Genomic DNA, 27824 nt, shown 5'->3' on the forward strand with positions numbered 1-27824 from the left:
AAAAGAGAGCGAGAAGAGAAGGCAAAGCGCGATCGAGTAACTAGAGGACATCCTGCGGCAAGCATTACTCCAACACCGTGTTCACTTCCCGGACTCTGCCGAGAAGAGACCATCACGGCAACTCACACGGTTGATTCATTTTAATTAAGTTAAGGTTCAAGTTATCTACAACCGGACATTAACAAATTCCCATCTACCCATAACCGCGGGAACGGCTTTCGAAAGTTCACATCCCTGCAGGGGAGTCCCATCTTAGCCATGACAAGCTCTCACGGTCAACGAAGGAATAGACCTTCTCCCGAGACATTCCGATCATACTCGGCATCTCGGTTCTACAAGACAACTCCGACAATGGTAAAACAAGACCAGCAACACCACCCGCTGTGCCGACAAATCCCGATAGGAGCTGCACATATCTCGTTCTCAGGGCACATCGGATAAGCTAAGCATACAGGAGCCAACATAACCCAAGCTGCCAAGGGACGGCCCCGCACGGTGCTCTAGGTTGGACCAACGCTCAGAGGAGCACTGGCCCGGGGGTTAAAAATAAGATGACCCTTGAGTCCGCGAAACCCAAGGGAAAAGGCTAGGTGGCAAATGGTAAAACCAAGGTTGGGCATTGCTGGAGGAGTTTTATTCAAGGCGGACTGTCAAGGGGTTCCCATTATAACCCAACCGCGTAAGGAACACAAAATCCGGGAACATAACACCGATATGATGGAAACTAGGGCGGCAAGAGTGGAACAAAACACTAGGCGAGAGGCCGAGCCTTCCACCCTTTACCAAGTATATAGATGCATTAAGATAACATGGCAATATAATGATATCCCAACAAGTAAATAATGTTCCAGCAAGGAACGGTCTCTAATCTTCACCTGCAAATAGCAACGCTATAAGAGGGGCTGAGCGAAGCGGTAACATAGCCAATCAACGGTTTGCTAGGACATGGTGGGTTAGAGGTTTGACATGGAAATTTGGGAGGCATGATAAGCAAGTGGTAGGCATCGTAGCATAGGCATAGCAAAAGAGCGAGCATCTAGCAAAGCAAAGATAGTAGTGATTTCGAGGGTATGATCATCTTGCTTGCAAAGTTGTCAGAGTTGACTGGATCCTCGAAAGCAAACTCAACGGGCTCCTCGTTAGCGAACTCGTCTCCCGGCTCTACCCAAACAAGACAAACAAGCAACAAGGACACAATCAAACACGTGCAAAGCTCAAACAATATGATGCAAAGATGGTATGCTATGCGGGATGCGATGCGGGATGCATATGCAAGATTTGACAGGGAATGCATGAACCTGGCCTCAACTTGGGAATCCAAGTGTGTCACTGGAAAGATGAGATGAAATCGCTTGAAAACGATATAAAGAACGCCGGAATCAGAGTTACGGTTTGGAAATGGCAAGCAATTCAAATATGACCACATTCTGCGATTTACAGCAAGTAGCCATCTAAATGCAACAAGATGAACATGCTACAGTACTCAAACATGGCATCAAAATACATGGCAGGAATCCATTCATGAAGCTTAACAAAAGTCTAGCACTGAGCTACGGCCAAATCATCCATTAACAGGTTCAAACAAGCATGGCAAAAATGCATTTGACAAACAGATCTCAGACTTGGTGAAATTAACACTTGTCTGGAATTTCAGATCAGATAGCACACTTCGGAGCATGAAAACTATATGCTACAGGACCTGAACATGGAAAAGTAAAGCATGGCATGGAGCTACTCAAAGAGCTGAACAAAAGTCCCTTAGTGACCTTGAGCCAAAAGGGAGTAGAAAATACATTTGCAAGCATGTGAACATGGCAAAAACATAATCAGTTCTCAGACTTAGTGAAAACTGGAGCATGCTGAAACATATATCAAGTAGGCACTTACGAGCTCGATGCACTCACTACAGAGCAAGTCATGACAATCTACGCATGCACCCATCAAGAATACACAAAATACCAGCTAGACATGGCAAGAACAATACCATAGCATGCACGGATCAACTACAACATCATCGGCAAAATTGCAAACAAGTAGACAATCTGCCCAGATTCACAAAATGACAAAAGTAGAGCTCGATTGACTCAAGCTAGGCTGCTCCATAATTGCAAACAAAGACATGGATGGATAGAGCACTACAAGATTAACAAAACATCCTTACTGATCATCCTCAAAAGAGGCACGGATCACTAGGAAACAACATGAACATATGGCATAATGAGATAAACAGCTCAAGGGCTTAGTGGAAATGCTAAGTCCCTGAAATCAGCGTTAACGAATGCTCCACTTTGCAAGCTCGTGCTAGTCACCACACACATCACAAAAATACATGGGTTGCACCTCTGGATAGATGGCAAAACATATAACAAAACACATGTAGAGCTCCAGGGCATATCATGCACACAATAATCATGGCAAAAATGACAAATATCTAATTGGAGCAGCAGATTTGACAATTATCTCAAATAGCATTCTTCTAACAGCATTTCGGGCATCAAGATGAACTCAAATGAAAATGATGCAATGATATAAAATGATGCGCTCTCTAAGACGAACATTTTGATATGCTATATGCCCAAAACGGAGCTACGGATGCGGAGTTACGGCACGATGAACATAGCTATAAAATTAGGGTTTCGGGCAGAAAAGTCAACCCAGACGAGATCCAGATCCAGATCCGGTTTGCACGCGGAACGATGTTCGCCGGCCGGAGCTTCGAGGTCGCCGGAGTCGTCGGACTTGGCGCGGAGGAGGGGGCTCGCCAGCGAGGTGGCCGGATCCGAAGCGGCGGACGGCGGCGGCGGCGGCGGTTGGCGGCGGCGGCGCGGATGCGGCGGCCCGGATCCGCCGGAGGAGGCGAGTGCGGCGCCCTGGCGCGGCGGCATGGCGGCGCCGACTGGCGAGGTGAAGGCGGCGGGGCAGCGCCGTCGGGCGGCGGGGTGGAGAAGGCGCGGGGAGGCGGCGCCCGGGCCCGGGAGGGCCCCTCGCGGGCCGAGCGGGCCGGCGGCGGGAGGAGGCGGCGAAGTGGGGCTGGATGCCCACGTGGCGCGCCCCGGTTGGTCGAAGGCGGCGGCGGACGCTGTCCGGCCGGGGACGGACGTTGTCCGGCGGCGGAGATGGATTTTTTTTAGGGTTTCGAGGAGGGGATCCGAGATTTGGAATGGGGGAGGTATATATAGGCATAGAGGGAGCTAGGGGAGTCCAAATGAGGTGCGGTTTTCGGCCACACGATCGTGATCGAACGCTCTAGATGATGGAGAAGGTTTTGGTGGGTTTTGGGCCAAATTGTAGAGGTGTTGGGCTGCAACACACACGAGGCCTTTTCGGTCCCTCGGTTAACCGTTGGAGTATCAAACGAAGTCCAAATGGTACGAAACTTGACAGGCGGTCTACCGGTAGTAAACCAAGGCCGCTTGGCAAGTCTTGGTCCAATCCGGAAATGTTTATTCCCCACACACGAAAGAAAGGTAGAATTGACCACCGGAGGAGAATGAAGCGCCGGAATGCAAAACGGACAACAGGGAAAATGCTCGAATGCATGAGATGAACACGTATGCAAATGCAATGCACATATGACAAGATATGAGATGCATGACAACGACAACAACAACAACACACGGAGACAAAAACTCAAACCCGAGAAAATAAAATAACTTAACGCCGGAAACAGCAAGAGTTGGATTAAATATTGGGTAAATTACATCCGGGGTGTTACACGGCATTCTTAGATTAACAATAGAAAAATAGTTGTATGAGACATGGGACATGGGACATGCCAGCACCATGTGCATCCACACGTATAAATGGGTGATGCAGAGTATGTTGCCAAGCAGCATATCTGTGTTGAACCTTTCTCCTGTGTGAGGGCAGCAAATCTAATCCTACACAAACTACCCAACCCCGAGTTTCTTTCCTTTTTCAACAAAGAGATCGGTTCCTTACAGATGTGTGTACTGGGTTACCCCCTTTTCCCCTTTTTGACCAACAAAGCGACTGGATAGCCAGTCTATACTACTTTCCCTCCATCCTTTCCTCATTGAACCACATCCTAGATTCATGCTCCACCCCACCACACCCTTATTTCATATTTGAACTAAGACCTAGATTCGACTACATAATCGAAAGAGATCCGCATGCAGCTAGAGCAACGACGGTTTCAAAGAAACTTATACCTTAGGGTCGTCGGGATGTGGCTAGGCGTGCGGCGGGAGGCCGGATCTGCCACACTACATACGGCAACAAGGAAGAAGGGGTTGGTGGCCCTCCCGCACATGCGCTGGGTGAAAGAGAATAGCGCAACCGACAGTGGATTGCCTCCCTCACCGAAGGCGATAGAGTGAACGCTACACCTTCTCCCCTTCCCGATGTGACAAGATCCGGATGGCTCCTTCACCATCTGTGAGGGGGGAGAGAGAGATAGAGGCCAACACGATCTTGTTTACATCTGGTGAAGAGGGTGACAGACTGTGAATATAGCAAACCCTAGCAAAGGAACACCGGGCCTCCAGCGTGTATATATATGTAGTGCAGCGAGAGTGTGGAGAGTACAAACCCTAGCAAACAAGCGCTGAGGCTCCAGCTTATATAGTACTACTGCTTATATAGTACTCGTGTATACTACTAATATATGTGGAGTGGTTTTCTTATTCTCTCCATAACAATCGTTTTCAATTGTGTAAGTAAAATGAAACTCTTTATTTAACGTACCAGTGAAGAAAACTACTACTTTCGAGGAACTAACGACCCACGCGTCCTGGTCGCACTTCCTGCCCTTCACGTGTGGTACACTACCCTCCCTTAAGTGAACAACCACACATGCGCCAAATTATCGGAAACGTGTGAGAGTGTGTACAAATAAAGAATTTTACTTTCAATCATCGGAAAGGTTTGAGAGTATGTACAGTTTGCCCTCTCTCAATAATTATGGTTTGTTGTGTTCGGCCTATACTTGGTCAAACTTTATGATGTTTGACTTCAGTCAAATCTATTATGCAGAGTAAATAAAAATGGAGGGCTACTACATCCATCGGGGTTTTTAGTCCACCCCATTTTTTAAATCAAAGTCTGACCACATATTTAGTTAATAGCTGTACAAATAAAATTATAGGGGAGCTAAAGACAAAGTTGTGAGAAGGCTTAGAAATCAATTCAAAACTTATGCTCTTAGTACCAACATCGATCCTTCTTTGAGGAAAAATTTGGTTCATAGCTAATTGTGTGATAAAATTGCACCAACATGAAAGACGACTGCGTCTGCAATGCAACCAAGGTGAACTGATGAAGGATATCATCTTGTGGGTAACAAGCAAAGAGCACTGATGGAAGACAACTTGTATTTCATTAAAAATCTATCAGCTTCACCAGCCGATGCAACCATGAGCATTGATAGGTCGTCGTGGTGATGCATCATCCATTTGGCATCAAGTTTGGGTGAGGCACCTATGAAGTTCGACACATCCTCATTATATTCTATTTCTTCTCAGTAATCAAGCTCGAGTAAGGAATAACCACATGGCAGAGGACAGTGATGCGGAACAACAATGGCCATCCAATTTTGTGTAGTTCCACTAAAATTGAGGAGGACATGCCTGGGTATGGAGATACGCATCGCTGTTTGCAAAAATATAAAAAGGGGATATAGTGTTGTTACTTTGTTTTGCCAGTGGTACAAGATTAATAGAAACATCTCAATTGTCAATCAGAATTAATGAAAAGTACACCAAAAAATAGAAGCATCATGATTATCTTGATGGGAACTAAACCAGGATACCCCAGAGAAAAAAGCATTTCTTCATTTAACGAGTGATAGTATTAGATTAGCAGCAACAATAGGAGCATATGGACAATGACCGCACAACCACCATGTACTTTTTGTCGAAACAACATGTATACCTCCACCGAGGCATAAACCAGGACAACTTTTCGAGTGGCATTTCCTCTATAATAGTAGGTGATGTTGGACCAGCCAACAAACCCTAGCTAATGTACATGGGGAGCTGGGGATTAGTCGCATAGAAGAAAACCCGCATGCAGTGACCTGGGGAGCTAGACCAGTATAAGAAGTTATACCTTCGTCCGCGCCAGCGCCGGCTCTGAGAGGATGGTGCGCATCGGCTTCCTGCATCACTAACGGCGACAATGTCTACGCCGCACCTCCTCACCTCCCGCAGCGGACGGGATTCGGCTGGATCTATGACCACCGATGAAGAGAGAGATAGAGTGGACACTATCATCTTGTTTTGATATGGAGAGGGTGAGAGTGCGAGACGCAAGAAACCCTATCAAACAGGAGGCTATATATACAATGGATTAAAAAATCTCGCGATAGCGGTGGTTTTAAATAGAATACACGCGTTCCCGGAAAAAAGAAACGAAAACTGCCGGACATATTTTTTTACGTACCAAGAAATAAAACTCGATCAAAAACACGCCCCCGCTTCCAGGTCGCGAGAGTCGTCGCACACACACATAGACATAGAAATGCATATCCGTGTTTATGTAAAATTCCATCTCCATCTCCAATCATACTTGTCCAACTGGCACATTATTTATGTTGTTAATTATATACGCAACAATATTAATGTACATCATCTCTTGTTTGCGGGCGCCCGAACCGCTACCATGCCCACTCCTGACCAACCCGAACCCTCTTCATCACCCGCACGTGTTTCCTGATACGTCTCCAACGTATCTACTTTTCCTCACGCTTTTCCTCTTGTTTTGGACTCTAATTTGCATGAACTGAATGAAATTAACCCCGGACTGATGTTGTTTTCAGCAGAACTACCATGGTGTTGTTTTTGTGTAGAAATAAAAGTTCTTGGAATGTAATGAAACTTTGCGAGGATTTTTTATATCAATAATAAGAATTTCTGGAGCCAAGACCTACGGGAGAGGGGCACCTAGGTGGGCACAACCCGCCAAGGCGCGCCCCCTCTCCTAACGCACCCAGGTGGGTTGTCCCCACCTGGTGGCCCCGCAGACCCTGACACCGATGCTATAAAATCCTATTTTTCTAGAAAAAATCAGGGAGAAAGAATTATCGCGATCAACGAGACAGAGCCGCCATCACCTCCTGTTATGCATCGGGAGGCCAGATCTGGAGTCCGTTTGGGGCTCCGGAGAGTGGGATCTTTGTTTTTCGTCATCACCAACCCTTCTCCATCTACAATTCCATGATGCTCCCCACCGGGAGTGAGTAATTCCTTCGTAGGCTCGCTGGTCGGTGAGAAGTTGGATGAGATTCATCATGTAATCGACTTAGTTTTGTTAGGGCTTGATCCCTAGTATCCACTATGTTCTTAAATTGATGTTGCTATGACTTTGCCATGCTTAATGCTTGTCACTTTGGGCCCGGGTGCCATGATTTCAGATCTGAACCGTTTATGTTATCACCATTATATCCATGTTCTAGATATGATCTTGCAAGTTATAGTCACCTACTACGTGTTATGATCCGTCAACCCCCGAGTGACAACAGTCGGGACCACTCCCAGTGATGACCGTAGTTTGAGGAGTTCATGTATTCACTATGTGTTAATGCTTTGTTCCGGTTCTCTATTAAAAGGAGGCCTTAATATCCCTGAGTTTCCAATATGGGCCCCGCTGCCATAGGAGGGTAGGACAAAAGATGTCATGCAAGTTCTTCCCATAAGCATGTATGACTATTTACGGGATACATGCCTACATTATATGGACGAACTGGAGCTAGTGTCGTATCGCCATAGGTTATAATTGTCTCATGATGAATATCATCCAACAAGTCACCGATCCAATTCCTACGAATTTATCTTATATTGGTCTCGCTAAGTTACTACTGCTGCTGTTACTATTGCACTTGCTACAAAACTACTGCTATCACAGTTACCGTTACTGTTACTACTGTCACTACTATCAAAACTATCATATTACTTTGCTACTGATTACTTGTTGTAGATAATTAATCTCCAGGTGTGGCTGAATTGACAACTTAGCTGCTAATACCTTCAAATATTCTTTGGCTCCCCTTGTGCCGAATCTATAAATTTGGGTTGAATACTCTACCCTCGAAAACTGTCACGATCCCCTATACTTGTGGGTTATCAAGACCTTTGGCCGGCGCCATTGCCAGGGAGCATAGCTATATTTCTTGAGACACTTGGGATTATTATCATATTATCACTATGAAGAATTTGAAGGATGCTAATACCAAGATATTTCCCTCAAAGACAAGGGGAGGTAAGGAACTGCCATGCAGTTATGCTTTAGATTCACCTTCTGTTATATGGAAACTTGCAACACCACCACATGCTATTAATTCTGATATGTCACAAGTTATTGATGATGCCACTTCTGCTATGGATAATGCTTATGGTGATGCTAGTACCTTGCTTAACGATGATGTGCCACTTGGTGACTTTCTTGATAAACAAATTGCTAGAGTTATACAACATGATGTTGTTGAATCTGATGATGAGCTTGAAACTGAAACTCCTGAAACACCTGCTAGAACTAGCCCTCCTAGATATGATTGCCTAAGGTACCAGATGGTTATGTTATGAGTGAGGAGACAACTAGAGATATTCTTGCTTGTAGAGATAGAGATGTTCTAGAGAAATTAGTATGCAAGTATAAAGAAAAATCTCTAAATGCTAGAATGAAATGTGATCCTAAGTTTTCTACTTCACCTATCTTTATTGATGATAAGGATTATGAATTCTCTGTCGACCCAGAGTTGATTACTTTGGTTGAATCTGATCCTTTCCATGGTTATGAAACTGAAACTGTTGTGGCACATCTTACTAAGTTGAATGACATAGCCACCCTTTTTACTCATGATGAGACAACTCGCTATTACTTTATTCTAAAATTATTTCCTTTCTCATTAAAGGGTGATGCTAAAGCTTGGTACAATACTCTTTCCCCTGGTTGTGTGCATAGTCCCCAGGATATGATTTATTACTTTTCTGAAAAATATGTTCCTTCTCATAAGAAACAAGCTGCCTTACATGAAATATTTAACATTGTGAAAATTAAAGAAGAGAGTCTCCCACGAGCTTGGGGGAGGCTTTGCCAATTACTTAATGCTTTGCCTGATCATCCTCTTAAGAAAAATGAAATACTTGATATCTTCTATAATGGACTAACTGATGCTTCGAGGGATTTCCTAGATAGTTATGCTGGTTGTGTTTTCAGGGAACAAACTATTGGGCAAGATGAAGAATTATTGAATAACATATTGAAAAATTATGATGACTGGACTCTTCTTGAACCACCGCCTAAACCCACTCCGAAGAAGAGGGGTATATTATATCTCAGTCCTGAAGATATGCAAGAGGAAAATAAATCTATGAAGGAAAAGGGTATTAAAGCTGAGGATGTTAAAAATTTACCTCCTATTGAAGAAATACATGGGATTAATACACCACCACCTCCTAAGGTGGTAGAGGTAAATTCTCTAATGAAGTTCAATGATAATGAAAATCCCCACAATATGCATCCTAGCCAATGCCTTTATGAGTTTGAAACTTATATTAGGAAACAAGATCACTTCAATGCAAATGTTATGAAACAATTGAAATACAATTTTGAGATGATTGCTCGCTTGAGTGACTTGTTATTTAGAATATAAAATGATGCTAGAGGTGTTGGAAAGCATGCTTCTATGGTTCAAACTGAGTTATAACAAGTTGCTAAATCCCAAAGAGAGTTGCTTGATGAAATGAATAATAATATGCATGACTTTGCTGTTAGAGTTGCAACTAGAGGAGGTAAAATGACTCTGGAACAACTTTATCCTAAGGGTCACCCAAAAAGAATTGAACAGGATTCACAAAGAGCTAACACTAGTGCACCTAGTTCTTCTAGAAAGAAAAAGAAAAAGAAAAATGATAGGACTATGCATGCTCCTAGTGAACCTTTAGAGAAACCTCCTGACAATGATAATGAAACTTCTATCTCAGATGCTGAAACTCGGTCTGGTAATGAACATTCACCTAGTGATAATGAAAAGGACAATGTTGGTGTTCATGAAAATTCTCAACCTGATAATAATAAAGAACCAGACAATGATGTTGAGATAGAACCACCAGTTGATCTTGATAACCCACAACCTAAGAATAAATGATATGACAAAAGAGACTTCATTGCTAGAAAACGGTAAAGAAAGAGAACTATGCCTTTTCCACATAAGTCAACTTAAAATAATGATGATGAAGAATTTGAGCGCTTTGCTGAAATGTTGAGGCCAGTCTTTTTGCGTACTCGCTTGACTGATATCTTGAAAATGCCTCCTTATGCAAAGTATATGAAAGGCATCATCACAAATAACAGAAAAATACCAGAATCTGAAATCTCCACTATGCTTGCTAACTATACTTTTAGGGATGGAGTACCTAAAAAACATGGAGACACGGGAATACCAACTATACCTTGCTCTATCAAAAAGAATTATGTGAAAACTGCTTTGTGTGATTTAGGAGCTGGTGTTAGTGTTATGACTTTCTCTTTATATAAAAGACTTGATTTGAATAAACTCACACCTACTGAAATATCTTTACAAATGGCTGATAAATCAACTACCATACCTATTGGTATCTGTTAGGATGTGCCCGTTCTTTTTGCTAATGTTACTATTTTGACTGACTTTGTTATACTTGAGATGCCTGAGGACGACAACATGTCGATTATCCTTGGTAGACCCTTTTTGAGTACTGCAGGGGCTGTTATTGATTGCAATAAAAGCAAGGTCAATTTTCATATTAACGGTAATGAGCATACGATGCACTTTCCAAAGAAACAATTCCATGTGAATGGTATTAATGTTATTGAAAAACCTCTGACAATCACTATTGGAAGTTTTCAAATACCTCTACCTACTGTCAAAAAGAAATATGAAATGCTTATTGTTGTGGATATGCATATCCCCATTGAGGTAACTTAGTTTACGAAAGTTCTTCGGTTTCATGCTAATTGGAAGTGGTTGTTAATAAGACTTGATCAACCATATTACACTACTGCAGGATGCTGCTAACACGACACTACGATCAGAGACCCTTTCACGAAACTGTCTGCGATGCATTAATCACAAACGGGGATTTAAAAAACCCGTCAAAAAACGTGCAAAACATTTGCGATGGAGGATGCATCAAACACGGCTCAGATTTTAGTTCCATGTGCGATGCAGGGCACACGGTTAACCCGTTCGAACTGTTTGTGATGAGGTAGAACAACAGAAATGGGCAACCATATCAATGTGTGTGCGATATACGGTGTACAGTTAGCTCTGATGAACCGTTTGCTATTAAGGAGTGCAACATAAAACGGTTAGACAGATCAAGGTGTGTGTGATATAGGGCATACAATTCACTCAGATGAACTATTTTCGATTAGCGAACGGAACAGAAACGGTTCAACTTAACAAGATGTGTGTGATACGTGGCAAATAGACGACTCGGATAACTGTCTGCGATGAGGATTTACAACATAGACGGTTAATATAGTTAGTTCGTGTGCGATTCTGTGTGTACAAAAAACATTGAAAAATGCAAACTAGTTGCTTGCGGTGGCTAGGAGTATCGCACACGATGCGTCTGCGAGTACTCGTGTGCGATGATTAGTAATTTACACATGCATTTCCTTATGTTAACACTTGTGTGATAAATAACACATGGAAACTACGTGGTCAACCTTCTACCATCAATAAAGTTTGACCTTGTTCCTCGTCACATTGCTGATTACAACACTATAAGTAATTGCAAATCTGTTCACACCTATCAAACTAATATGTGTTCACATTTAGCACCGGGCTATAGAAACTACCCACTCAAAAATTACTTCACAGTTCCTCTCCTCATCACCCACAAAACTGGTTTTTTCTGTCAAGTCGTTCCGCCATGACCGGTAGGAGGAGTTTAGGGTGGACATATTACCAGGAAGCAAAGACCAAGGCCACGGAAGCACTAGAGAGGTCCCTCCGCGAAGCCGTAGCCACAACAGAGATGTCCCGGCGCGCCGCGGAGCCCTCGAACGAGCTCTCACGGTCACGCGAGGGCTCTCACATGCGCATTCGCGGCGTCGGCCATCGCGATGAGCCGGCGTTCCTGAATTTCTTCACCGACGACTACGACATTCTTGTTGGCGTCACTATGCAACAGGAGCTGGTCGATGACTTGATGAAGCTGCTCAAGATCAACGATGCCTCGGTTGAAAAGGTGACTGACCTCGTCAAGCAGCTCATCGGTGACAATGTGAAGCTCCTCAAGTTGGTCGCCGAGAAGGAGGAGGACGCCGCCGACTGGAAGATGCTACATGAGTAGAGAAGTGTCTCGGAGATGACGCTGAAAGTGGTCGTCGAGGAACTGATGGGTGCCTTGAGGAAGCTCCGGATCGAGCGCGAGCAGGAGGTACAGAAATCCGTGGCTTCTTTCAAGCAAAGTCGTGAGGAATTGAAGAAGGAGCTAGAGGATTTCGCCGCCCGGCGATCCATTGACGAGTAGAGACAGTAGTGACCCAGATCGTTGTCTGCAATTTCCTTCTTCTCTTGCCCCTGTGTCTTCCGGGCTTTGCCGCATGTGGCATTTTAAATTATCCGGAATATGTAAGACAATTGTTATCTGCGCCACTGTAAATTTGTTGTCATATTATCTGTTGCCATTTTATTTGTGGTCGTATTATCCGTTTCCCTATATGGCAATTTAAATTAGGGTAGAATACGAATCAAAAACACGAACAAAGCAAATGCTGCCATGGGATCACAAGCAAATACCCTCCGTCTAGGTGCTGTAATTAACCCATTAATGGAGAAGTTGTGAGCGAGGCGGGCGGCAACTGGCGCATGGAGGTTAAAGAGCTCGCTTCCCGATGAGCATGGGCGGCCTTGCTGCTCGCACGTGTCCCGTCGAGCCTGTGATGTGGACAGGATGCATGTGTCCCGTCGAGCCTGTGTGGCGGACTACTCGCACGCGTCCCATCGAGCCTGCACGGCGGACTTCTTGCGCTCTTCCTGTCTAATCAAATAGCTGCACGCACACCACCGAGTATGGTTAAATTTTTACACGGTAAATATAATACAACCGTTTGCGATATTAACATGTCAGCTTTTTGTTTCAAAAAGGACTTTGTTGGCTACTAATGTGTGCGCCTCTTCTCAAACTAGACGATTTTTTTACCACGACATATATGTTCCATGTCATGAAACCATGCCAAGTTCCTTGTTTTTTGGGTGACTTTTCGATTTACTGGGATTTAAAAACCAAGATTCTCAATGTTTCAGGACGACGACAAGTTTGTAATTCATTCTCATTCCTCAAACGAGACCTAAACATGCACCCAATGACACATGTATGATTTCCCACCCATTTTGCTTCACTGGATCATGTGGTTGTAGTTCAAATTTAAATTACGGACTATATTAAATGCATAGAAAATTAGTAATTAGTAATATATATATATATAATGGCCAAACGAACCCTGAACAGTCAAATTTCAGCCCGACACTCCTGTTATTCCATGTTGCTTGTAGAAAATAAAGTTCAAGGCGAGAAGAGGTAGCGATTATCGTTTAAATTTCAGCACGGATATCCTGTCATTCCATGTTGCCCGTAGAAGAAAATACAAGGAAAATAGATGCAGTGATTACGTTTCGCCCACAAGGGGGACACGTTTCCCTGTCGGAACCACGAGGCTTCTTTGAGAGAAGCTCCAGTTTTTGTAAGAGGTTTGTAATAAAGCTTGGCCCAAATTGGACAATGTTTTTACCACAACATATATGTGCCATGACGTGACACCATGCCACCTTTGATGACTTACTGGTGAGTGTAGGGTTTATGGGGACTTAAAAATCAAGATTCCAAATGTTTGAGGATGAGCCATGACACCGGTACGTTTGTAATTCATTCCCATTCCTGGCATGGGACCTAAACATGCACCCAAGGAGACATGTATAATTTTTCTAGCCATTTTGGTGAACTAGAGCATGTATTTGTAGTTTAGATTTGAATTATGGACATTAAATTCCTAGGAAACTAAATTAGTGAATAAAAAGGCCAAACGAACCCTGAATAAGTTTAAATTTTAGCATGGATATCCTGTCGTTCCATGTTGCCCGTGGAAGAAAATACAAGGCGAAAAGAGGCAGTGATTATGTTCTGCCCACAAGGGGAACCCGTTTCCCTATCGGAACCACGAGGCTTCTTTGAGAGAAGCTCCAGTTTTTGTAAGAGGTTTGTAATAAAGCTTGGCCCAAATTGGACAATGTTTTTACCATGACATATATGTGCCATGACGTGACACCACGCCACCTTTGATGACTTTCTAGTGAGTTTAGGATTTATGGGGACTTAAAAACCAAGATTAGAAATGTTTGAGGATGAGCCATGACACCGGTACGGTTGTAATTCGTTCCCATTCCTGGCCATGGGATCTAAACATGCACCCAAGGACACATGTATAATTTTTCTAGCCTTTTTGGTGAACTGGAGCATGTATTTGTAGTTAAGATTTGAATTATGGACATTAAATGCCTAGGAAACTCAATTAGTGTATAAAAAGGCCAAACGAACCCTGAATAAGTTTAAATTTCAGCACGGATATCCTGTCATTCCATGTTGCCCGTAGAAGAAAATACAAGGCGGAAAGAGGAAGTGATTACGATACGCCCACAAGGGGGGCACGTTTCCCTATCGGGACCACGAGAGAAGCTTCATTTTGTAAGAGGCTTGTAATAAAACTTGCGCCATAATGGACGAAAAAAAATACTCGACATATAAGTGCCATGTCGTGACACCATGGCAAGCTTCATGATTTTCAGCTTAGTTTTGGATTTACGGGGATTTAAAAAATGAGATTCTTATTACAAAATGTTTTCAAATAGCACATGGTTTACTCACAAAGCCGATATTCAATGAAAACTTCGTGGAAACCATATTTTAAAGTTTCATAAAAACTGAAAAAAATGTGGGATGTTAAGAAGCTGATGTTTTATTGCGACACAAAATTTCAAGTTGAAAAATATTACGATATGTGAGCTATGAAAAAGACAAATTCTGCCCTGAGTAGTGACATTACTATTCGGCACTATTCAACAATGATTTTTTCTTTTTCATAGCTCACATCTCGTGATGTGTTTCAACTTGAAATTTTGTGTGGCAATAAAACATCATCCTCTTAACATCCTGCATTTTTTTCCCGTGGTTTTCACCGGTTTCCACATAATTTTGGCGATCTGATTCGTGCGTTCTGACTGGCTAGAACCCAAAACCCACGGATCATACGTGTGCACTGTTGGATGCTCCCAGATCGAACATCAACCCTAATCCATTTCGACAGCACATGCAGTACATGGGTAAGCATTGTGCACATGCGTCGTGTAGCTCATGCTTCCTTATCTACTAGGTTTTCATTCAAAACAGGCTACCGTTTCTCGCCACTCCTCTCATCGGTTTCCCGCCTCTTCTCCCAGATATGCATGATGTAGATGTTCGTTTAATTATTATAGTTCATCTCATCCAAAATTAATTAGTTTTATAAAAAATATTTTAAGATTCATGGAATTGTGCATTGTAAAGGTAGAAACAGAAAGTGACAATTCATTTAGAAAAACAAGTTTGGGCAATTAAGATATGGAAGATTCTAGAGAACAAAGGAGGTGCTTGTGTTTTGAGGTTTGTGCATTATGCTTAAGTTCAACCCTGGACTCTTCTAGATTGTACATGTGGCAGAATCTGGTGGAATGTAGATCATATCCAACGGCCAGTAGTGCTTGGATTTGACATCTCTATACCGTCCGATTGGCTTCTTCCAATGAGCAACTTTCAAAGTTATTCACACACTATATAGGTGTATAGATATAGATGTATAGATATATATATAGAAGTGTCCCATGCTAGACAAAATAAAGTTTGAGCGCATGCGTGGGACGACCCCCCCCCCGCCGCCTCAAAGTTGGGAAACTGACATCATAAGTATTGAACCAGGCTTGGAGTCGGGTACGGTGTTCGGTTTTTAATGTAATTGGCGTGGCCCATCGAAGTTGTGCATTTGGGATTTAAACACATCATACACCATCGTACTCATACATATTTTCGTGCTGCATGCAGTGTATACGGGGTCTTCTGATCAACCACGTCTCCCTTGTGCAGTTTTTTGTGATGACATGGATATCTGTGGGCTCCCCGAGTGTATATATATCATCCCTTTGATCGATAATGAGGGGTATGTGTTGGCCATGAATGGATTCCTCCTAGTTTGTGTTAGGGCCGGTCACTGTCAAATGTCAGTCAACCAAAGCTCAAACACATGCATTGTCAGGATTCCCTCCCAGATGCTCGGATTGCTGGGTTCGACCTACATCAAACCCTGTGTACGTATCTCGTCCTTAACTATATTGCCTTCACGGTTGTTGTCTGTATCGAGAGGTAGGCACCACATCTAAATTATACATTATACAATACTGAAAAAACACATCACCCCTTCCAAACATACATCATTTTGGGACACATGCAAGAGGTGCTGGTTTTGTGGTCCCTCCTGTGCGATTTTTATGATGGTTCAATCTATTGGCCTAAGCGGTTTACCGACAACAACAACTGTCATTTGACCAAACGATAGATTCATTGGTCCATCTTATGGTAGGTCATGGCGACATGCATGTATGACCAAAGTATGGATCATTACGTGCATCCGCCCCGCTGACACGAAGTGGGAGGTGGTGGGCCAGAATTCTAGCTAGGTACGACATTATGTCATTATATATATCCTAGCTAGGTGGTTGTTAGGGTGCTTTCGGGTTTGCGAGGCAGGTGCCACCAAAGTTATGCATTATGTATTTAAAATTTTAAACATCCGCAATATCCGTACATATATTTGGCCACTTTCAGGTGGTTCTTGACTTCTGGCCCCTCTCATCGATCTTCAATGATGCGCCCAACCATGGGCCCGCGGGGTCAATGTTGTGCATTGGAATTTTGAACATCATAGACCACCCTTTTCACTCATATATATTTGGGCCACATGCTGGTGTGGTTGTCTTTTGACCCTCTCTAATGTTATTTTTTGCTGGAAAGACTCCGATGACTCTCAATGGACACGGGGTATAATATCTTAACCGTGTGCGATACAAGTGCGGTGTGAATCACCATGCCTGTGCAAGCGCGACGGAATTAAGGTGGAGGTGTTGGATCAACCGTGTGCGATGCAAGTGTGCTGAAATCACCACGACCGCGGAAGCGCGAGCAAATTAAGGTGGAGGTACTAGCTCAACCGTGTGCGATGCAAGTGCGCTGAAATGACCACGACCGTGCAAGTGCGAGCAAAGGGTGGAGGTACTGGCTTAACCTGTGCAAGGTAAAGGCGGGTAAGTTTATTTGGAAATTAGGACGAACCGTGTGCGATAGACCGGCTAGCTAGAAATATAAAAAACTAACTACTCGCCTTCAGCGTTGCAAAAACCGGCGAATCCGCGCCACTTTTCCTTATTATCATACACGCATATTGTTTTTGGACCGATCTTGGGCACTCCCTCCCCGCATCAATTACTTTACCCAAATTTTATTAGCCGTCGTACTTCAACCGTCGCCCACTCTCCTCCAGCATTGACCTTATAGTAAAATTGAAGTAGCTGAGGCATTTGAACCGTCGCCCTCCCTCATCCACCACCATCTCCACCCACAATTACTCAAATTTTCAGTAGTTCCGGCGTATCCTCAAACACCACCCCACCTCCACAGTCCCCCACCCGCCACTCCCCCCTAGAACCCTAGCTTGCGGCCGCCGCTGGTGCCCAGGGATTCCCATACCATCGGCCCACTCCCCTGAGTTTTTAGATGAGGCATGTGGTGTCTGTCCCGCAGATCCGCATCCCCTGCTCCAGAATGTCACAGCCTAAGCTCGACCACGTATCCCGGGGAGCCCGACGAGCGTTCGGCCAAAAGAGGTTTATCATGGCCTCTCCGGCGGACGTTGGCGAGGTGGTCGCCATTTGCACCGACCTGTCGATCCTGGAGCAACACATCATCGTGGACTCCGGTGAAGACGTTGACTACGTTGCCATGTCGAAGGCTTCATCTCGGCGGGCAAGCGTATTACTGTATCTCGGGAAAGCCTGCTATGACATCAAGCTCGTCCACACCGACAGTTTCACGTGGGCCATGTCATAGGTTAAGTGGTCCATCCCCAACCCCTCTGGTTCAACCGCCGTCGATCTCTTCGATGGCCCTGCCGCTGATCTCCTCCGCCAAGCGGTCAAGGATTTGTGATATTTATATACCATCGAGCCCATTTTGTCACTTCTCAAGGACACATTCTACGACGGCGGCTTGGGATCCTCAATTGCCAAGTCAGATCTCATCGACCATGATCACGACAACAAGGAGGCCACCCATGAAGGTTCTTCTAAGGTGAAACAGCCCATCTGTGACATCAGAGAGCGCACCATGGGTCTGTCCTCTTCCAACTGGAAGGATCCCGTCCATGAAATGTGGGGCAACATTCTAACAGCAAATCTTACCTTTTCTAGATTGCTAACCCATACCCTTTGTTGTAGTAGCATTTCCCTTGTGGTGCTTTAACTGTGTCGTGTTTAATTATTTCAGTTATGCCAAAATGTATTGTTTAATAGGTCTATGTGATGTTTAAGTATGAATTGTCCACTTTAGTTTCACGAATGGCTATATTTCGTTGTTTATAGTCAGTAGATGCCTTGTTTATCTCTATTTGGTTGTTAGGTTGGTTGGAGTGAGCATTTTTCTTGTTATCGAGCAGATGCCTTGCTTATCTGTATCTGGTTCTTAGTTTGGTTGAAGTGAGTATTTGTCCAGTTATCAAGCAGATGCCTTGTTTATCTGTATTTGGTTGTTAGGTTGCTTTTTTAGCATTTGTCTAGTTATCAAGCAGATGCCTTGTTTATCTTTATCTGCTTGTTAGGTTGGTTGCAGTGAGCATTTGTCCACTTTTGAAACATATGCCCTCTTATCTGTATTTGCTTGTTAGGTTGTTGTAGTGAGGCTCTGTCCAGTTTTCAATGGCTATATTTGGTTGTTATACTGGTCATTTATGCCTTGTTTATTTCAGTCATTCACAATGTGTTGTTCAATATGTGTAAGTCGAAACTGTGCCGCTCGACTACATTAATACCAGTTTGAACGGCTATATTTGGTTCCAGTTATTCCTGGTGTAGTTAACACATGCCCTTTATTTCAGTTTTACACATTTATCTAGTGTGATGTTTAAGCATTACCTACGTTCTACTCATTTTGAACAATACCAGTTTGAATGGCAATATTTGATGGCTGTTAAGCCTGCTGTTGGTAACATTGCCTTCCATTTTATATCTACTTTAACAGCATTCTGAAACCAACACATTCAAGCTATCATTTGGAGATGATGTTGTTTACCTTGTTAAGATTGCTGTACTTATCATGCCTTTCCACTACTTATGCAGGACAACAACGGGAATGGCCACCATTTTCCGCCGAGGATAGCTTCATCGCTCGGCTTGTACTCCCCCCATCGTTCCATAATGTAGTGCATATAGATCCAGGCCCGGGCACTAGTTAGCTTCTAATATTGACTTGTTGCTTGTAGGTACATATGCCCTTGGAAAGGATCCATGCATCGACCCTTTTTGCGTATGGGGCACTGAGATATTGATGAACAAGCATCAAGTGAGGAAACTGATAAGGATTATTAGCAAAAAATACAAATGGTGGCAAGCAAATTATTTTTTATGCTCTATCCAACAAAACAGTGAGCTGTAGGATGGTAACTACAAACTCTGCAGCCTTCTCTTTTTACTGCCCATAATGAGTTGTTAGACAACAATGTATGAATCTTTTTCGTTCCCAGCGGTTCCCGAAGCACTTCACTCAAGATTACCTCTCAAAGTACACGATTGGTGGACATGCAATGAAGGTTAAACTATTTCATCCAGACTATAATGAGCATCGAGAATTTCTAATGAAGACAGTGAAGGATGGACGGGCAGCCATCACAAGGGGTTGGCCTAGAGTCGTGCGCGCATTACACATGGAGGAGGGCACAATATGGGCATTCCGCTCCACCTTCTCCAGCAACCAGAATGTCTTTCACCTCTCTCTTTATAGTCTTTAGTACAACTATGGTTCATCATTCTTTACTTGGTGCTTCTGTAGTTCTTCAGTATATATACCCGTGCATCGAATTATGGATTCGTGGTTGAACCTATATTTGTAATAAACATGGTTGTATATGAAATAAGTGATTGCCTACTTTAAAATTCAAAACATGTGATTTTTAAATTAGGGATTAATTAGGGATTACACTGCACATGGTTTGTGAAAGTGAAACGTCTGCGATATATGTGGAGATCAGAAACGTTTCTATGATCTACTACGTGTGTGATCAATCTCCACTTCACACGACTTTCTCTTGAAAACTGTTTGTGTTAGGCCACCTTGCGCAAACGTTCACCACATAAAATTTGTGTGTGATGGACAGCCTTTGCCACACAGTTTCTTCTATGCACCGTGTGTGATGCATTCAATAACGCAAACGATAAAATTATTAATACCGTGTGTAATGGCAACACAATCACAAACGATTTAACATGAAAAATTGTGTGTGATGTACCTGTGAACAGAAACGTTTTCCTTGAAGCGACTGTGTGGGATGTACATACGAACGGAAGAGTTTGGCGGGGACTGACTGTGTGATATGTAGTTGCGACTGGAAACAATATCGCCGCATAATTGTATTTTTTTTAGCTCTACTATACGTATTTCCGTATTTGAGTGCTCGCCGGTCACACACGACCTCATTTTGCCAAGCCTGTGTGCCAGGAGGGCATATCCCCGACGGTTTCTGGGTCGTGTGGGAAGGACCCCCCTATCGCCGACACTCACTTCGCGACGGTTCCAAATGCCGTCGCGGAAAGGGGTTAAAAACATTTTGTTTAGGACCGACGCGCACCAGTGTTAATGGATCATTTCTGAGAGGTATGAAGTTGATGAATTTAGTAAGCACTACCTTCTGTCCCTACTTTGTGTTTTCTTTTTTTATTAGTTAAATAAAATAAAATGCCATGTTTTGTCTGTTTTCTGATTTTCTGGTGCAATAAAAAATGACCCCAAAAATAAAAGTTCCCAGAATGCCCTGAAAATTTAATACGATTTTTTCTGAATATTTCTGAATATTTGGTGCAAATAATACCAGAGGGAGGTGCACCAGGTGGGCACAACCCACCAGGGTGCGCCAGGACCCCGAGCCGCGCCCTGGTGGGTTGCGGTCCCCACGTGGGCCCCCTCACATACCTCTTCATACCACATCATCACTTACCTCCAGAAAAATCTCAATTGCTCTCTCTCCCGTGTTCTTGCTCTCAAAGCCGCGGATTTCGATCTCTTTGCTGGAAGCTCCGTTTCCGAAACTGTTTTAGGGGATTGTTGCTTGGTATGTGACTCCACTATTTTTCCAATTAGTTTTTGTTTTAGTGATTTATATTTTGAATATAGTTACTCTTTGTGCTACTGTAGATGAGCTTGTATGTTGAATTCTTAGTGTTCTAAGTAGTTTGAACGCTTGCTATGGCCTCTATGTATCCCTATGAGTAGTTGCTATCAATCTTATAAAGTTTTATTGATAAATTATTGTCACCCAATTTTTTTTTAAAAAATTGTACGTGAACATGTTTAACCTATTTGGAAGGAGTTCTTCAAGGAGGAGATCCTTGGGGGCATCTTCTAGCGACAGTTCTGCTTGCCGGTCATATGTTGAACCTAGTGAAAGTTATACTCGAGATGCCGCCATCAAAACAGGATGCGTGTCGGTATTAAAGAGGAATTTGAGCAATATGTTCACAATGCCAGCCTCGGACCCTACCTTTCAGATAAGTGTGAACAACACCACCTTCTCACTGAATCATTTGTCAAAGGATTTATGATAATCCATCTACCATCTCACTAGAGAATTTTTCTTATCACCGCAAACTCCCATTCTGGGGTTCGCTTGACGAACCGCCAAGGGCTGAGTATCAAACATTCTTGACTAGTCTTTGTTACGGTGAGACGAGGGGAGTGACACAAGGTAGAATAAAGAGCATTCATTTTCCTGCAATTCAGTACTTTGCATTATTTAACGGTAAATGTATAGTAGGTGTTGGGGATATTACTACTAAGTATAAACCGGCCATGAGGGGCCGGGTTATGCCCACAATGAGTTAGTCATATTTGAAGCCCATGAAGACAAGAAGTAGGATGCTTTATAAAGGAGATCTAACATGAAGGCCCAGGGCCCGAAGACGGATTAGAGCCCGTAGGCATAAATCACCATATGACATGTAACTTATGTTGTAAGGCAAGGAAAGGTAGAAACCGAGCCGGGCACGTTTATGAGCCGGTCTCGGGATTCTGTAAACCGCTGGGTGTCAACCTGTGTATATAAAGGGACGACCCGACGGCGGTTTAGGGACAACAAACAATAACTCGAGAGCCACACAAAGCGGATTCGCTCCCTGGTCATCAAAAACCCTAGCAATTCCATCACAACTGGAGTAGGCTTTTACCTTCATCATAAGGGGACGAACCAATATAATTCCTTGCGTGCCTTGTCCTCTTTAACCCCTTTAAGCTAACCCGTCGCGATGGCTCCACGACTAAGTCCTTTCCCTAGGACATCTGCCGTGACAAAACCACGATAGTTGGCGCCCACCGTGGGGCTATCGCACGATGGTTTCGAGTTCTTGAAGGGCAGCTTCGAAGGACTCAAGGGATACGCTGTGGGCTGGATGACCAAGAGTCGTCGCGGCAAGCTCTACATCGACGACGCAGGCTGGGGCCCCGAGGCTGTCTCAATCGAGTATGGGTAACGGGTCCCCTTTGGTAGAATACACGTCTTCATCGGCAAGATCGGCAAACCGGGCCCTGAGCCAGACATCTACACCGACATTGTCGAGACGGCTCAGCGTGCAAGACCTGCCCGAGTTCAGCCTGCTGTAAAGCGTGCCTTCGTGGGAGTCATCCACCAAGCAGAATCTGAGGGCAGATCGGTATCTAGTGGCGAAACCGCCGTTTACACCGATGATGAGTCTTCAACCGCAGAAACCGAGTCGCTGTATCAGCTTCATGATGGCCGGATTAGTGGCGGTTCTGATGGTGATAGTATTCTGGACCTCTTTGATCCACCGGGCCGAGTTGCGATCTTTATGGCTGGTACGCAGTCAGTGCAGCATTCTTCTACCGCAGCAGCAATGATTTCTGGTTCAGTAGCTGCAACACCCGCTGGGGCAGGAGGCTCCACGCCAGCGCCGGTTCAGGTTTTATCTGATTTATTCGACACTTTAGCAACATTGCTGGCGGCTGAGGTTAACGCACCGAATCAGGATCAGCAAAACGCAGAAGTTGCAGAAGTGAAGGATCAGATAGCTCAAGCCAAGGTAGATTTGGCATCAGAGAACACCAGGATGGCCGTAGAGCGGGCCGAGTTAGCGGCACAGGCTTATCGGATTATGCTGGATCAGAGTGCGTCAAATGATGTCATGAGGAGAAGGTACCGGTCTCACCTGCCTCCTGTTTACGAGGGAAGGAATCTCTTCAACACGCCAGGAGCAGGAACGAGCAACCAGCCAGTAGTAAACCAGATGGAGGCACCTGCGACGGGGGCACCAGTTCAGCCGCGCACGACGGATTCGCCTTGTCAGAACAATGTCCCATCACAACACGTTTCAACGCCTCCGGGTCATTACTCTAACCCGTTGGATAACATCGTCACCACCGCTTCACGATTGGCAGCTCTCCCGATCGAAGGCGAGTCCTCAGTAGCAGTGGAGACACGACGGGTTAGAGAGCTCCTTCAGACAGCTTTGACCCAACATTAGGCTTATTCCTACAGCCGTGAGAGGATTCATTCAACCCCCCGCCCAAGTCGAAGCTATAGCAGGCATATTGATGAATCGGCTGTATCAAGTAGTGCGCGAAACCGTAACCCGCTACGAGTTAGCCGAGATTACGGTCGAGCACGTCGAGAGGCCGAGTTAGCAGCACAATACGCGGCTTGTCAGCTTACTCCGGTTCGTCCGACCACTTCAGTGGAGCCAGGTGTGGTTTTTAGTTCTTTGGGGGTGCCGTGTCTCACCCCGGCTTTACGTAACGTGCGGCTGCCCAAGGATTTCAAAGGTCCTCGTAAGGTGCCCAATTACACTGTCGATTTACCCACAGAATCATGGGTTGAGAGCTATGAGATGGCGATGGAGATGCTGGATGTGGATGATGTGGCATGTGCCAAGTACTTCACCATGATGCTGGAAGGAACACCTCATACCTGCTGAAAAGTTTACTAGCTAACTCCATTTGATCATGGGCTGAGTTAAAAAGCCGGTTTATCCAGAATTTCAAAGATACATGTAAGCAGCCCATGTCAATTGTGGACCTAGCCGCTTGTGTTCAAGAGAACGGGGAGTCCACAACCCATTGGGTAAAGCGAGTCTCAGCTATTCTACATTCATCAGACCGCATCAATGCTGATACAGCAATCTTGACGTTGGAAGGCAATTGCCGGTTTACGCTGTTGAAACTGAAGTTGGGAAGGCTCAAGCGTCACTGCAATGACATGGCAACGCTTATGGCGGCTCTAGTTAAGTATGCCGATTCGGACACTACCAAGGACCCCGAGTCCGAGGATGAAAAGCCGAGGAAGGGAAAGAAGAACGGCAGTGCCAAGGGGCAGCATCATAACCCAGCGGGTCATGGGAACAATGGTAAGCGCAAGGTAGATAATAGCTTGGACTTTGTGGCTAACACCAATGCCCAAGATATTGGTCAGCGTCGTCAGGATAAACCGCCCAGCGGGGTGGAGGATTAGGTCCCAATCTTGAGCGCCTGTTAAACCAGCCTTGCCCAAAGCACAAGTCGAAAGAAAGGCCAGCTACGCACCTTTGGAAAGATTGCTTCATCCGAGAATTTAAAAATTCGAATCTTTTTCAGTACGCCCATGGACCGCCCTGCGGTTCAGGGGGCGGTTTCCATGGGCCGGGTTATGGTGGTGGTAGCTCCGGTTCAGGATTTCAAGGCAACCAAAACAGACCTGGTAATCAAGGTAGTCAGGGTAACCAGGGCGACTATAATCATCAGGGTAATCAGCAGCAACAACAATTGGGTTATCAGAGTAATCCAAAGCAGTTGAATAGTGGGCAGTACCATGTCTTCACCACTAGTTTGTGTAAGCGCGATCAGAAGCTTCATAAAAGGGCAGTAAACTCCATTGAACCGACAGTGCCCCGTTATGTGTGCTAGTTCGAACAACCCATTTTGTGGAGTTGAGAGGATCATCCACCCCGGGTTGATAATCCGGGTCACTTGGCATTAGTGGTGGCACCTCAGGTTGGGGGTACAAGTTCACCAAAGTACTCATGGATGGAGGGAACAGTATCAATATCCTTTATTATGAAACCTTCCGTCGCATGGGGTTGACGGATAAAAATCTTAAACCGTCAAACACCGTTTTTCATGGTGTGGTGCCTGGCAAATCGGCGTACCCATTTGGTAAGATAGCTCTAGAGGTTGCTTTTGGAGATGATCATGATTCAAGGTCAGAAACATTGACTTTTGAAGTGGTGAAAATCAAGAGCCCATATCATGCCCTGTTTGGATGGCCGGCTTATGATAAGTTCATGGCAATGCCCTATTATGTTTATCTGCAACTTAAGATGCCGGGTCATAAGGGGACCACCACAGTGCATGGGAGCCGGAAGATTGCTTTGGAATGTGAAGTAGGTGATGCGGCTTATGCTGAATCGGTCTGTGCAACAGAGGAGTTGAAGTTCTACAAAGACAATGTTGATCCGGCGGATATGAATTCTCTGAAAAAGCCAACTACAGAGCATGATCCGGCCTTGAAGTTTAAATCGGCTGAGGAGTCTAAGCTGGTTGACTTTGTTCCTAGCGATTCATCCAGGTAGCGTAGCATCAGCGCTAACCTGAATCCAAAATAGGAAAGTGCGCTCATCGAGTTCATCCGTGCGAACCGGGACATCTTTGCATGGAAACCTTCTAATATGCCAGGTGTAACGAGGGAACTCACTGAGCACACTATTAATATAGATCCTAAGTTTAAACCAGTCAGGCAGTTTCGCCGCCGCTTGAATGAAGAAAGGCGCAAGGCTATTGGTGAGGAGGTAGCCCGGCTTTTGGCAGCAGGGTTTATTGTGGAGGTCTTTCACCTGAGTGGCTAGCTAATCCGGTGCTGGTACTTAAGAAGAACGACACTCGGCGTATGTGTGTGGACTACACAGATCTGAACAATGCCTGTCCAGCTGATCACTTTGCTCTCCCTCATATTGATCAAATCATTGATGCTACGGCAGGTTGTGAATGTTTGTGTTTTCTGGACACTTATTCTGGTTATCATCAGATTAAAATGGCAGTTAAGGACCAGGAGAAGACAGCTTTTATAACTCCGTTTGGAGCCTTCTGCTATGTATCTATGCCTTTTGGGCTCAAGAGTGCCCAAGCGACTTATCAGCGCTGTGTGTAGAATTTTCTTCATAATAAGATTGGGCGTAATGTTCATGCTTATGTGGATGATATTGTGGTAAAGTCCAGAGAGGAGGAAACATTGATAGATGACTTTAAGGAGACTTTTGGTAACCTCCGAGTTTATAAGATGATGCTTAATCCAACCAAATGTGTCTTTGGTGTACCGGCGGGCAAGCTCTTGGGTTTTCTGGTGTCTAACAGGGGCATTGAAGCTAATCCGGAGAAGATCAAAGCTATTACGTCCCGGGATAAACCGGCATGCATTAACGATGTTCAGCGTCTGGCGGGTCTTATTGCAGCATTGAGCCGGTTTATGAGCCATTTGGGAGAAAAGGCAATCCCTTTTCATCAGATGATGAAGATACACCATTTCGTCTAGAGTGATGTTGCTAATGAGTCCTTTGAGAGTTTAAAGCGGCAGCTAGCTGAGCCGCCTATCCTTGGTGCTCCCGTTGACAAAGAGCCCTTGTTGTTATATGTGGTTGCTAATGCCCGAGCTGTTAGTGTGGCTGTTGTTGTGGAGTGCAAGGAGGACGGAAAGGAGTGTCCGGTTCAATGGCCGGTTTATTATATTAGTGAGGTGCTTATTGAGTCCAAGTAGAGGTACCCATATTGGCAGAAACTGGTGTATGGAGTTTTTATGGCAAGCCGGAAGCTCAAGCACTATTTTCAGGGTCATCCTATCACTGTGGTCAGTTCTGCCCCCTTAGGGGATATCATCCAAAACAGGGAAGCAACTAGCCGGGTTGCCCAATGGGATATTGAGCTTGGACCTCACGGGTTAAAATATATGCCTCGCACAGCAATCAAATCCCAAGCACTGGTGGACTTGATCAATGACTAGACAGAGTTGCAGGCACCGGAGGAAAAGCTAGATAACACTTATTGGACTATTCATTTTGATGGGTCCAAAAAATTGGAGGGCTCGGGGGCTGGAGTCATATTAACTTCCCCACGAGGTGATAAGTTTTGTTATGTTCTCTGTTTAATGTTCCCTTGCACTAACAATGCAGCTGAATATGAGGCCTTGCTCCATGGTCTTCGGATGGCTTAGGAGATGAATTTAAGCCGGGTTAAGTGCTTTGGTGACTCGGACCTGGTAGCTCAACATGTGTCTGGCACTTGGGATTCCAAGGATCCACTCATGGCGGCGTATCGACGAGAGGTAGACATAGTGGTGGGTCATTTCAAGGGTTATTAGGTTGACCATATAGACTGGCGAAAGAATTAAGCGGTGGATGCTTTAAGTCGCTTAGGCTCTCAACGTAAACCGGTGCCGCCCAATGTCTTTCTGGATGTGCTACATAATCCGTCGATCAAGTTACCTACGGAGGAGGATTTGGC

Source organism: Triticum urartu, chromosome 6A (assembly GCF_056163025.1).
Source record: "Triticum urartu cultivar PI428250 chromosome 6A, HENAU_Tu73, whole genome shotgun sequence".
NCBI lineage: Eukaryota > Viridiplantae > Streptophyta > Magnoliopsida > Poales > Poaceae > Triticum > Triticum urartu.